The sequence below is a fragment of the Gossypium hirsutum genome, chromosome A02 (genome assembly GCF_007990345.1).
Source record: "Gossypium hirsutum isolate 1008001.06 chromosome A02, Gossypium_hirsutum_v2.1, whole genome shotgun sequence".
Lineage (NCBI taxonomy): Eukaryota > Viridiplantae > Streptophyta > Magnoliopsida > Malvales > Malvaceae > Gossypium > Gossypium hirsutum.
The window spans coordinates 91,628,395-91,638,998 of NC_053425.1; the positions used below are offsets into that span (position 1 = coordinate 91,628,395).

General features: G+C 32.9%; 1 long non-coding RNA gene across 5 annotated transcripts; it reads left to right on the forward strand.

Annotated features, from left to right (window-relative positions):
- Nucleotides 1-936: 936 nt before the first annotated feature.
- LOC107951767 (uncharacterized) lies at nucleotides 937-4,568 on the forward strand. 5 transcript variants are annotated; one of them, XR_005903638.1, is made up of 10 exons: nucleotides 962-1,324; nucleotides 1,490-1,823; nucleotides 2,418-2,516; nucleotides 2,667-2,879; nucleotides 3,024-3,156; nucleotides 3,321-3,388; nucleotides 3,594-3,671; nucleotides 4,047-4,136; nucleotides 4,242-4,317; nucleotides 4,410-4,568. It is a non-coding gene; the product is annotated as an uncharacterized lncRNA (long non-coding RNA). The 5 variants fall into 5 exon arrangements; XR_001698591.2 differs by having other exon boundaries at nucleotides 963-1,324; nucleotides 3,321-3,409; XR_001698589.2 differs by having other exon boundaries at nucleotides 937-1,823; nucleotides 3,321-3,409.
- Nucleotides 4,569-10,604: the final 6,036 nt, after the last annotated feature.

The following is a 10,604-nucleotide window of genomic DNA, read 5'->3' on the forward strand; positions in this document are numbered from 1 at the left end:
TACATCATATGTTAAATATTTTCTTATATAATTGTAAAAGAGATAGTATTAATTTTAAAATATTGAATTAATTATCATTATAGTTTAAGGTTTATGATTTAGGGCATAAGGTTAAGGGTTTAAGGTTTACGAGTTACTATTTTAAGTTTTATGGATTATGGGTTTAGGGATTATGGTTTAAGGGTTAGGGGTCTAGGATTAAGAGTTATATTTTAGGATTTATAATTTAGGGTCTAGGGATTAAGGATTAAGAGTTTAGAGTTTAGTTAATTAATGTTTTTAATTTATATGATAAATATTTTCTTATATAATTGTAAAAAAGATAATATTAATTTAAAAATATTGAATCAATTAATCATTATAGTTTAGGATTTACGATTTAAGGTACATGATTGAGGGTTTAAGGTTTATGAGTTACTATTTTAAGGTTTATGTATTATGGTTTAAGAGTTGGGGTTTAAAGTTTAACGGTTAAGGGTTATGGGTTATGGGTTAATGGTTTATATTTTAGGATTTTAGAGTTTAGAGTTTAGGGATTAAGGGTTTAGATTAATTAGTGTTTTTAATTTATATATTAAATAATTTCTTATATGATTGTAAAAGAGATAATTTTAATTTTAATATTTTAAAATTATGATTATAGTTTAAATTATTTAAGAGATAATAGATAAAATTTATATATATTAAATGATTTAGGATTTAAGATTTACTTGATATTTGTTAAATGATAAAATTTTATACAACCAATTAATATTTTTATTTTAAAAAATATTTAATTTAAACTATTTGATATATTTAAATATTAGATTTAAAAAAACATTGATAAATAAATAACAATATTGATAACAACTAAAAATAAAATACAAAAATAAAAATAAAATATAAAATAAAAATTAGTAACATTTTTATGAAAAATGCCAAAAAAAAATGCAATAAAAAAGTGGCGCCCTTTTATCCCCAAATTTCCCAAACCTCTAATTTTCCCCCTAAAATCGGTATCCTCAAAACCCTTTAAGTGTTTCTCTCTACCGCTTTTGCTACTTTCCAATTTTCCCAAGTAGATCTGCATTTGAATTCATCAAACAGCCATGGAAGCTCTCCTCTCTCAATTCACTTTCCTCTCAGATCAAGCTTTACAAGGCAACAAGAATTTCGATCCATCCGCCATCGAAGACCTAATGAAGCTTTTCGAGATCGAATCTTACAAAGCATGGGCAGCTTTGGAGCTAGAGGAAGAAAAACAAGTGAAAAGAGCTGAAATAACCATGCAACAAGCAGAGGATTATTTTGACTCAGTCATGGAAACCGCCGTGGATAAGTTCAGGTGATTCGAGGAAGAAATGGAACGCGAGGCAAAAGCTGAACTCAGTGGTGCTGATGATACTGCTGAGAAAGTTAAAAAAATGGGGGATTTGATAGAAAGTTAAATTTCTATTTTTAATAATCTTTTATATTTACTCTTTTCTTTTCAATTAACTTTCCCTGCTAGACAATCACAACTTAGCGAAGGCCGAAAAAATAGGGATGGCGGCGGCTACGACGAGCAGAGCGGCTCGGCGGATGTGAGCTAAGGATGAGAAGCTAGTGTTCGAGACGACGGAAGGAATCGAGCCGATATTGAGTTTCGATCAGATGGGGTTAAAAGACGATCTCCTCCATGGAATCTACAATTACGGCTTTGAAAAGCCGTTGGCTATTCAGCAGAGAGCCGTTATGCCGATAATCAATGGCCGCGATGTGATTTCTCAAGCCCAATCTGGTACGAGAAAAACTTCCATGATTGCTCTCACTGTTTGTCAAGTGGTCGACACCGCTAGTAAAGAGTATGTTTTTTATTTCAATTCTTTGACCTGTTTTAAAAATAGTTGTTTTTGACAGATTTGAATGTGTTCTGATATCAATTTCATGTAATTTTTTGCAAAAGCCCTAATTTTTAGATACCTCATAGCTAAAACCTTAAATTTGAGATGTTTCTTATTCGAAGAGTAAAAAATAATGCTATTGAAAGATGGTAAATTAGGGAATGTGTTTGAGGCTTGAATTTTGTTTAGGATTAGTCTATAATTTATATAATTTATTTTGAAGTATGAATTGTGAATATGCTAAGTAGTGTTATTTTAGGGTTCAAGTTTTGATATTGTCACCTACAAGAGAATTGGTGCCTCAAACAGAGAAAGTGATACGGACAATTAAAGCCTATCCAAGATATCCATGCTCTGGCGAAATCTTATCTAAAATCTACTAAATCTTTTACATAAATATTTTTTTGTGTGTGTGGGTTGGGGGGGTTACTTATTTTTCTCTATATGCAGACCTTGTTTTCTGAAACAATGTAGTACTTCTAAGACCTTTAAGTATGATAATATTTTGTTTTATGAATACATCCCTCAGATTTTCTGTTATTATTTTGTTTACAGGCTACTAGGGAGACGGGAGCTCTGCAAGCTGCAAAGAACAAACTGGAAAAGCAAGTTGAGGAACTGACATGGAGATTACAACTGGAGAAACGGATGAGGGTAAGCATGTATTATTATTATTCTGTGTTTGTTCTTGGCTTCTATCAAAACATAGTGTTTTTTATTTGATGTGTCATGTTATGGAGAGAGGGCCCTGATTTTTGTATGATTTTTGTCTTGTTATTTATAATTTCTTGTCTTACTCTGTAGGTTGACCTGGAAGAAGCTAAAACACAGGAAAATGCAAAACTGCAGTCTGCTTTGCAAGACATACAACTTCAGTTTAAAGAAACCAAAGAATTGCTTGCCAAGGAACGTGAGGCTGCCAAAAAGGCAGTAGAGGTAGTCCCTATAATTCAGGAGGTTTTGGTGGTGGACCCTGTGATGTTGGAGAAGCTTACAAATGAGAATGAAAAACTGAAGGTGAGTAGGTTGCGTCTAAAATCTATATTGGCATAAAGATACGGTGAATGTACAATGATATATAGGATACCTTGGGGATGTTTTCTTAGAGAACACTAATTTCATAATGATATTTCTCATATGCTTGCTACTTGCACGCATTAGTGAGTTCGTTGGAAAAGAAAATTGATGAAACAGAGAAAAAGTTTGAAGAGACAAACAAAATAAGTGAAGAAAGGTTGAAACAAGCTTTGGATGCAGAATCAAAAATAGTTCAATTGAAGACTGTTATGCACAGGTTTGTTTGTGCCCTTACTGAGAAAAGATTAATATAAATTCTTTCAGTAAACTACCAGAATCTGGGATAGCGTTTTTTTGCATGCATATTGCTGAAGCTGTGTTTATTCATTTCTTCCACTCTTTTTGTCTTTTTCCTGGTTAAAATCGTTTCTTTGTTGGCAGTCTTGAAGAAAAGATTTCAGACATTGAATTTGAAAACCAAGTTTTGAGGCAGCAAACCCTATTAAATTGTATATATCTCTCTGTTGCTGGTAAATTGCCCATTTATTTAAACATAATATTTAAATTCTAAATTTAAATTCATCAATTTTTATATTTAGTTTTAAAGTTAAAGTTTTAATAGAAAATTTAATTTAATTTTATAGGTTTTAAGTTTTTTACTCTGATTAATTGATATGGTTCTAATTGTTTTATTTACTTTAATGTTAATTGCAGTCTGAAGAATGCTTGAGAAAGGAAAGGCAGAGAGTGTCTCATTACCTACATTCAAGCAGTGAGACAAAATTGTTAGAGGTGAGTGAAATGGCTGGAATAGGTTAATGAAGAGCCTTTTTTCTGTGAGCTTAATTTTGGCTTGATGGTGATTTTTTTTTTCTTAGTGAATTTCGTTAATTCTTTGCTCAAAGACAGTCACTCAGATGAATTGTGTTTGATGAATGAAAGTAGTCACTTAGATGTAACAATAGAAGCTGCGTGAATTCTCTTTGAGTGGAAAGATCTGGTTGTTGTTTTATATGTTTCCTTCTAGCTACCTAGGCATTGAGATTGCATGTTTTTGACGTATGAATTGACATGGAATTATGTGATAAGAATTAACAATAAGTTCTTATAAAGATAGTTCTATAATTCCTAGAGCATTCTATTTATTACTGTTTGTTCTTTATCTAGAAAGTGCAACATGAGTTGTTGGTCACATATGCAAATCGGCTACTTGAAAAGGAGCATTCAGGATGCAGGGCCTTGTTTAGAGATGACAAGGTATTGTTCAATCTTTTTCTTTTCTAGCAATGCTTACTCTTCTTGCTATTAGCTCCAGCAAATGTATGCGTTAGATATTAACTTGGCCTTCTTTACACTCTGTAGGTGGAGGATCTTGATGTACAGGCTTTATTGTAAAATACCTCGAGGCTTGGAGCCTGTTGCTAATGTATTCAAGCAGGTCTGAATATTTTGTTTTCTCTGTTCTGCAAACCAATTGATCTTCTTTCTCATGTCCCTAAAAACTAAACCTAAAGTACTTCCTTGTTGCAGCATGTTACTGATGAAGGTACAGCCTTGGTTCAACAGGAAGAAGATGCTGTGAGTAACTATGTTAATTTTGTTGTTGTCCTTCTACACCCTATTTTGTAATCGTCTACTTGCATATTTGCATATACTTAATAATAATCTCCTGTCAACTAATTATTCTAATTTTTTATTTAGTTGTTTTGTTTCAACATCTTATTTTTATTTGAGTTGAAAGAAGAAAAACACAAATTGCAATTTTGACTTAGTTAATCAATTTAAATAATCAATGTTGATATTTCACATGGGAATTAAGTCCTTATTTCATTTAAGGAACTTCATTATAATACCTTATTTTATTGATATCTTTATATTTAATCTAATTTTTATTATTTATTTTAGTTTTGATTTTAAATTTTTATTTTTATTTTAATATTTAAGATAACTTGAGTTCTAACTTTTGGATTTTAATTGTGTTATTAATTTATTATTTTAAATTCTAAATTCAAATTCATTAATTTTTGTATTTAGTTTTAAAGTTAAATTTTTAATAGAAAATTTAATTTGATAATGAATTTTAAATTTTTTATATTTTTTCATGACTTTTATAATATTTTGTAATTTGTTTTTTTGAATTTCATGACTTTTCTCGGTGTTTTTGAGAAAAGCACCGCTAAAGGTCGTGATCTTTAGCGGCGTTTGTGAAAAAAGCGCCACAAGCTTTAGTGGCGCCATTTATAGACGCGTTTTTTACAAGCGCCGTTAATAGTTTTAGCGGCGCTTAAAAGCGTCGCTAAAGACCTTAAAAAACGCCGCTAAAAGTCAATTTTGCTGCAGTGCTTTTTGGCATTATTATATCATACATTATGTCATCAAATTACCTAATGTTGACTTTTCAACATTTTCATCACCCATGGCCGGCCAAGCTATCACAATAGGGTCTAATTTCCCTTTAAAGACCCCCAAATTTTATTCTTTAGTTATTTGACACCTTTAGTTATCAATTTAGGACTTTTGCATTTGATGCGATTTAGTCCTTTCTCACAATTAGACTCGTAAACGTTAAAATTACTTCACCAAATATTTCATGCACTAATAAAAACATATTCTAATATAATAATAATAATAATTTAATTTCTCTGACTTCGGATTTATGGTCCCGAGACTACTATTCCAACTAGGCCCAAAATCGGGCTGCTACACAAAATGTTAAAACATGAAAGATATAAATATTCCATTACTATTCGGTTATAGGAAGAAAATATAAAGAGAAGAGAAGAGAATTATCTCAATTCTCCTCTTGTACTTACACTACTAAATAACACAACGAAATCAATGATGAATCTTAACGAATGAGTGGATAGGTTTAACAATCTACAAAGATTATATGATCAATGAGTTTGAACACAAAATAAATAAGATAGGATGATGAAATCCTTAGAAGAGATGGAAAAGATCAAAAGAGAAAGAAAAAGGGAAAAGCTGAATCCCGATGAAAAATGGCATGAGCAGCGACGATGGTCTGGCGGTGGTCGAAAGAAAATAGGATGAGAAAAGAACTTTGGATGGTGGTGTGGAGGTGGTGAAGCTATAGTTCGTAGTGGAGGAATTTTAGATGGTGGTTGTTTTGACAAAAAGAAGGGAAAATAAAGTGGAAAAGAGAGGGGAAAAAAAAGAGAGGGAATGAGAGGGGTGGATGGCAATGGGGTGTTTTGGGGTGGTTAACACTTGATTTTTAGCAAGGATGAGGTGAAAGGAAGGAGAGGGAACATAGGAGCATAAAGAGGGATCATGCTCCTCAACTTATGGCAAGTTTGATTGATAAAAGGGGAAAATAATCTAACCAATTAAGGCAACAAAGGGGGGTTGGACGAAAATGCTTTAATTCACTTGGGAAAAGTGTGTAAAAATTTAATAAAAATAAAGGAGTAAGGGGATTCAAACTAAAGACCTCCTATATGGCTTAGGGGTTTGTTACCACTAGACTACACCTTTCCCTTTTCTTTTTTTTTTACACTACAATTTTAAAAATATATGGGATATGATAGTGCGCAATGCGAGACAGGAGGTGAAAGTGGAAAATAATGACGTCTTTCCATAAGAAAATTGGGCTATGGATGATAAAAAAGTATTCCAGTCCATATACATATGTTGGAGAAGGTGCAAGTTAGGACTGTCTAAGGCTAGACTCGAACATGATTTTGAATAATATTCTACCGATGTGAAGGTGAGTCCTAGGATTCTCATCCGGTGTTGATTGCAAATATCCGTAGCCAGTACAAGTACACTCCAACGTACTACAAAGTGTGGGTTGTAAAACAAAAGGATATGGATAAGTTGCATCACGGGTGGGACGATTAGTACAACTATTTATGGAAATGGAATTAGGTATTGGATCTGTACATACCAGGTTCTATAACTGATCTAGAAATGCACCCAACGTACTTCGGTGATGATTGGTCCTTGGGAAAAGAGTATTCCATCAAATCTTTTGGACCTTTGAGCAATGCAGAGAGGCTTTTTGGCACTGTAAGCCCTTGGTTCAAATTGACGACACCCGGTTGTGTGGAAGGTATCAACATCATTTGTTGATTGTCGTTGCTTAGGACGGTAATCGAAAGATTCTGCCGATAGCGTTTGTAATAACTCCTAGAGAAATGACAGATGACTGGATTTCTTCCAAAGCCATTGTACCGTTGCGTTTGTTAACAGCCCGACATATGTGTCATATCCAACAGTAGAACCAAAATACTGTCTTCAATTGAGCATCATGGTAGCCTCTAGGATCACACTCATCATTGGTACTACTTACAACAAGTGGGATCTAACTACCACAAAAAATATCCTTTGAAAACTAAACAAGATATAGTAATTGACATGGGTTTGTAGTTCCAACTATTTAATCACAGCACATCAAATAACCATATTGGGTTTGTTCCTTGCACTAATGGGTAGGCGTACAAGCCCAATTATGCCCGGCCCAAACTAAAAGACCAAACCCAATTAAATACAAACCCTAAAGCCCAAATCCTAGTCCCCTGTAGAGAAGAGAAAACAGCAGCAGCCCTCAAGCCTCAGCAGCACACTCGGCCAACCAATGGCTGCCTCGTGCACCACCACCGGCATATGCACCCTCCATGCGTCTGACACACCCATACCCTGCAAACACAAACAACAAAAACAGCAGCCGCAACAGAGGAATGGGAGCATTTTTTTATTGTTATTGTAATCGGTTATAAAACAGAAGGGAGAAATTTTGTAAAAAAAAAACGAACACCAGTAATCAAAAAAATATACAAAAGGTTGATATTCAAGTTTATCTTCTCTGTTTTTTTTTTCATTTCAATTCCTTTCTAATTTCTTTTTTATTTGTACTTACAAATCTATTAAACAAAAGTAGGCATAAAGAATAAAAGAAAAAGGAAAGGCTCACCTGAGTTACCTCGTGGCCCGTCGTCTGAAGTTTCTTTCCACGGTCAGAATCGAGCATGAAAGGAGTGAAAGTGGGCCTTTTTCTTTCGATTTTTGCGGGCATGGAGGGGTTCATCCTCGGATCTGTTCAAAAGGGGGCTAAAGGTCCCTTCTTGCGCATCACAGGTCACCGGATTTGATGGTGGTGCGGTGGTGCGATGGACGGTCGTGGCCCTTTGGCCAAAGGAAAAGGGAGAGGAAGAGAGTTAAAAGAACTCTCTGTTTCTTTCTAAAAGAAAAAAGAATGCAAAAAAATAAAAAAAAATGAAAATTGGCCTTAATAAAAAAAAAACATGAAACGGTAGAGTTGTTTTCAAGGCAAAAGTGGGGCATTTGCACTATGGGTCCTTCAGTTTTACTACCCGCTTTCAACACCCCTTTTGGCTCTTAATTTTGCGCTTTAATTTGGCCCCATGGATTTTACACTAGTCGCATTTTGGTCCTGCATGATATAAAGCGTATAAGGGCGGGGATATTCTCCTTATAAGTCCCTCTTTCTTTACATGCATTCCATTCGGGTCCTTTCTCTTTTAAATTTGTCCCTTTAATTTAATTTTGTTTTTAATTTGGTCATAAACCTTCTAATGTCAAACTATTTGGCATATTTTGTTTATTTATTCTTTAGAAAAACATGTATTTAAACAATTATATATATATTGCTTTAGATCTTTATATATATTAATTCTCTTCAAATTATTTTAGGAACCATTTATTTAAGATTGATTTATGGTATTCTTTTCAAATTGTTATTATTATTTTAGGTTACGAGTATATTTTCTTAATTAGCTACTTTAAACGGTTTTATTATATATTACTTTAAATTATCTTGTATATTATTTACTTTATGATTTTCTTTTTATATAGGTTATTTATTTTAAACTTTTACATATTATTTATCTTAAATTTAAATACATTATGTAGTTAAACTAATTTATATATTATTTATTTTAAACCCTCTTTATTAGTTATTTTAAATTGTTCTACATTGTTTATTTAAAATTTTTTTTATATAATGTTCCTTTTAAAATGTTTTCCATGACATTTTGAATTATTATGTATATATTAATTATTTCACGTTGCTTTTTTATTTATTTTAAACCCTTTTTTATATATTACTTTTAAGTTGCTTATTATTTTAAATTTATAGAATGTTTATTCTTGAACTTTCTTTTTTATGGATCATTTATTTTCAAATTTTCATATGTTTTATTTTAAACTCTTTATACATTTCTTTATATATATATTTATGTGAAGTTCTTTTATACTATGCTTCATTTCTATGTTTATCAAGTTTAATGTTAAATAATGTATGTTGTGAAATTATCGCTATTGCATGTACATTAATCTGTTTACTCGTGTTCATATTATTGCCATGCGCTTGTGGAATATTTTATGCGTGAATCATTGTTCTATGTCGCACTATACTTTATTTCATATCATCGCCCCATAAATCAAACCTCGTTACATTCATCCAATAAATTGTTTTATGTGAATCCAAACGATAACACGTTTAACTATCAAATTCGCTACTATTCAAAAAATTTCAAAGTAAGGCAATGTTTCGCATTTTGGAACATCGAAGAATTGTGCCCTAACTTACGGGGTTTCGGTTCTCTCGTTGGTTCTAAATAGCTAAATATCCTTTTGAGTTTTGAAATACATGAATTTCCAATTAAAATTAAAGACAAACTTGTGCTCGAGAGTTCATGGTAATGTGTCCTAACTTACGGGATGTGATGCTCCGATATCTTGAGACGAGGAAGTCTTTAGCAATCATTTTGAGCAAATTCAAGAATTTTAAAATTGATATTAATAGAAAAGATCGTATTTCAAATCCATTCCCAATTTTCAATTTTTGACATTAAGACACTAACTAATCAATTCGGTACCAATTTTTGGGCGTGTCGGGGGTGCTAATCCTTCCTCGCACGTAATCGACTCCCGAACTTGTTCTCTTGAATTTCGTGGACCAAAACATTGTTTCAATAAACTAAAACGTTTTCTTAAAGCAAGGGTGATCCGATCACACCTAATAAAGATTGGTGGTGACTCCCGTTTTAATTTCCATTTTCAAACAAAGTCGATCCCCGCTTTTTTTCAAAAAAATGGTTTCGACAGCTTGGCGACTCCACTGGGGACATCGAGAGTCGAGCCTTAAATTGATTATTTATTGTCTTTCGTCAAAAATTAAAAATCGGTTTTTTGCATTACATGTTGTCTGTTACTTTCGTGGCTTTCTTCATAATATGCTGCTTTAAGTAGTTTAAATATTTGATGTATGTTTGCATATCGCATTGCATTACCGGTCAACTTCACCCTCTTAAGTGGAAGTGAGAAACTACTCATTCGTGAGGTCTTCACCTCCGTATAGGATAATGGATCGCTTTCGGGATACATCCGTACCTACGTCTTCGTGAGGTTTTCATCTCCGTATAGCCGTAGGGAAATGTATTCCCCTTAATTGAACTCAGTCTGTATGAACCTATAATGGGTGAAGATCGAGGAATCTGCTGGTTCAGGTACCTTTACTTTAGAACCGAACCACATGTAATGAGCCTTAAGAGCCTACCCTAGGTAGAACCACGGCGAACCCTAGTGGTTACCCTAGTAGGTGCTTATTTACTCTTTATTTTCTTTAAATTCTATTCTTTGTATATAATATTGACTTGTGGTGTTTTGATTGTTTTCGCATAGCATTTCATCATAAAAGGGTGTTGATTCACGTTCGGTTACTAGATAGGAGAGTTTGAC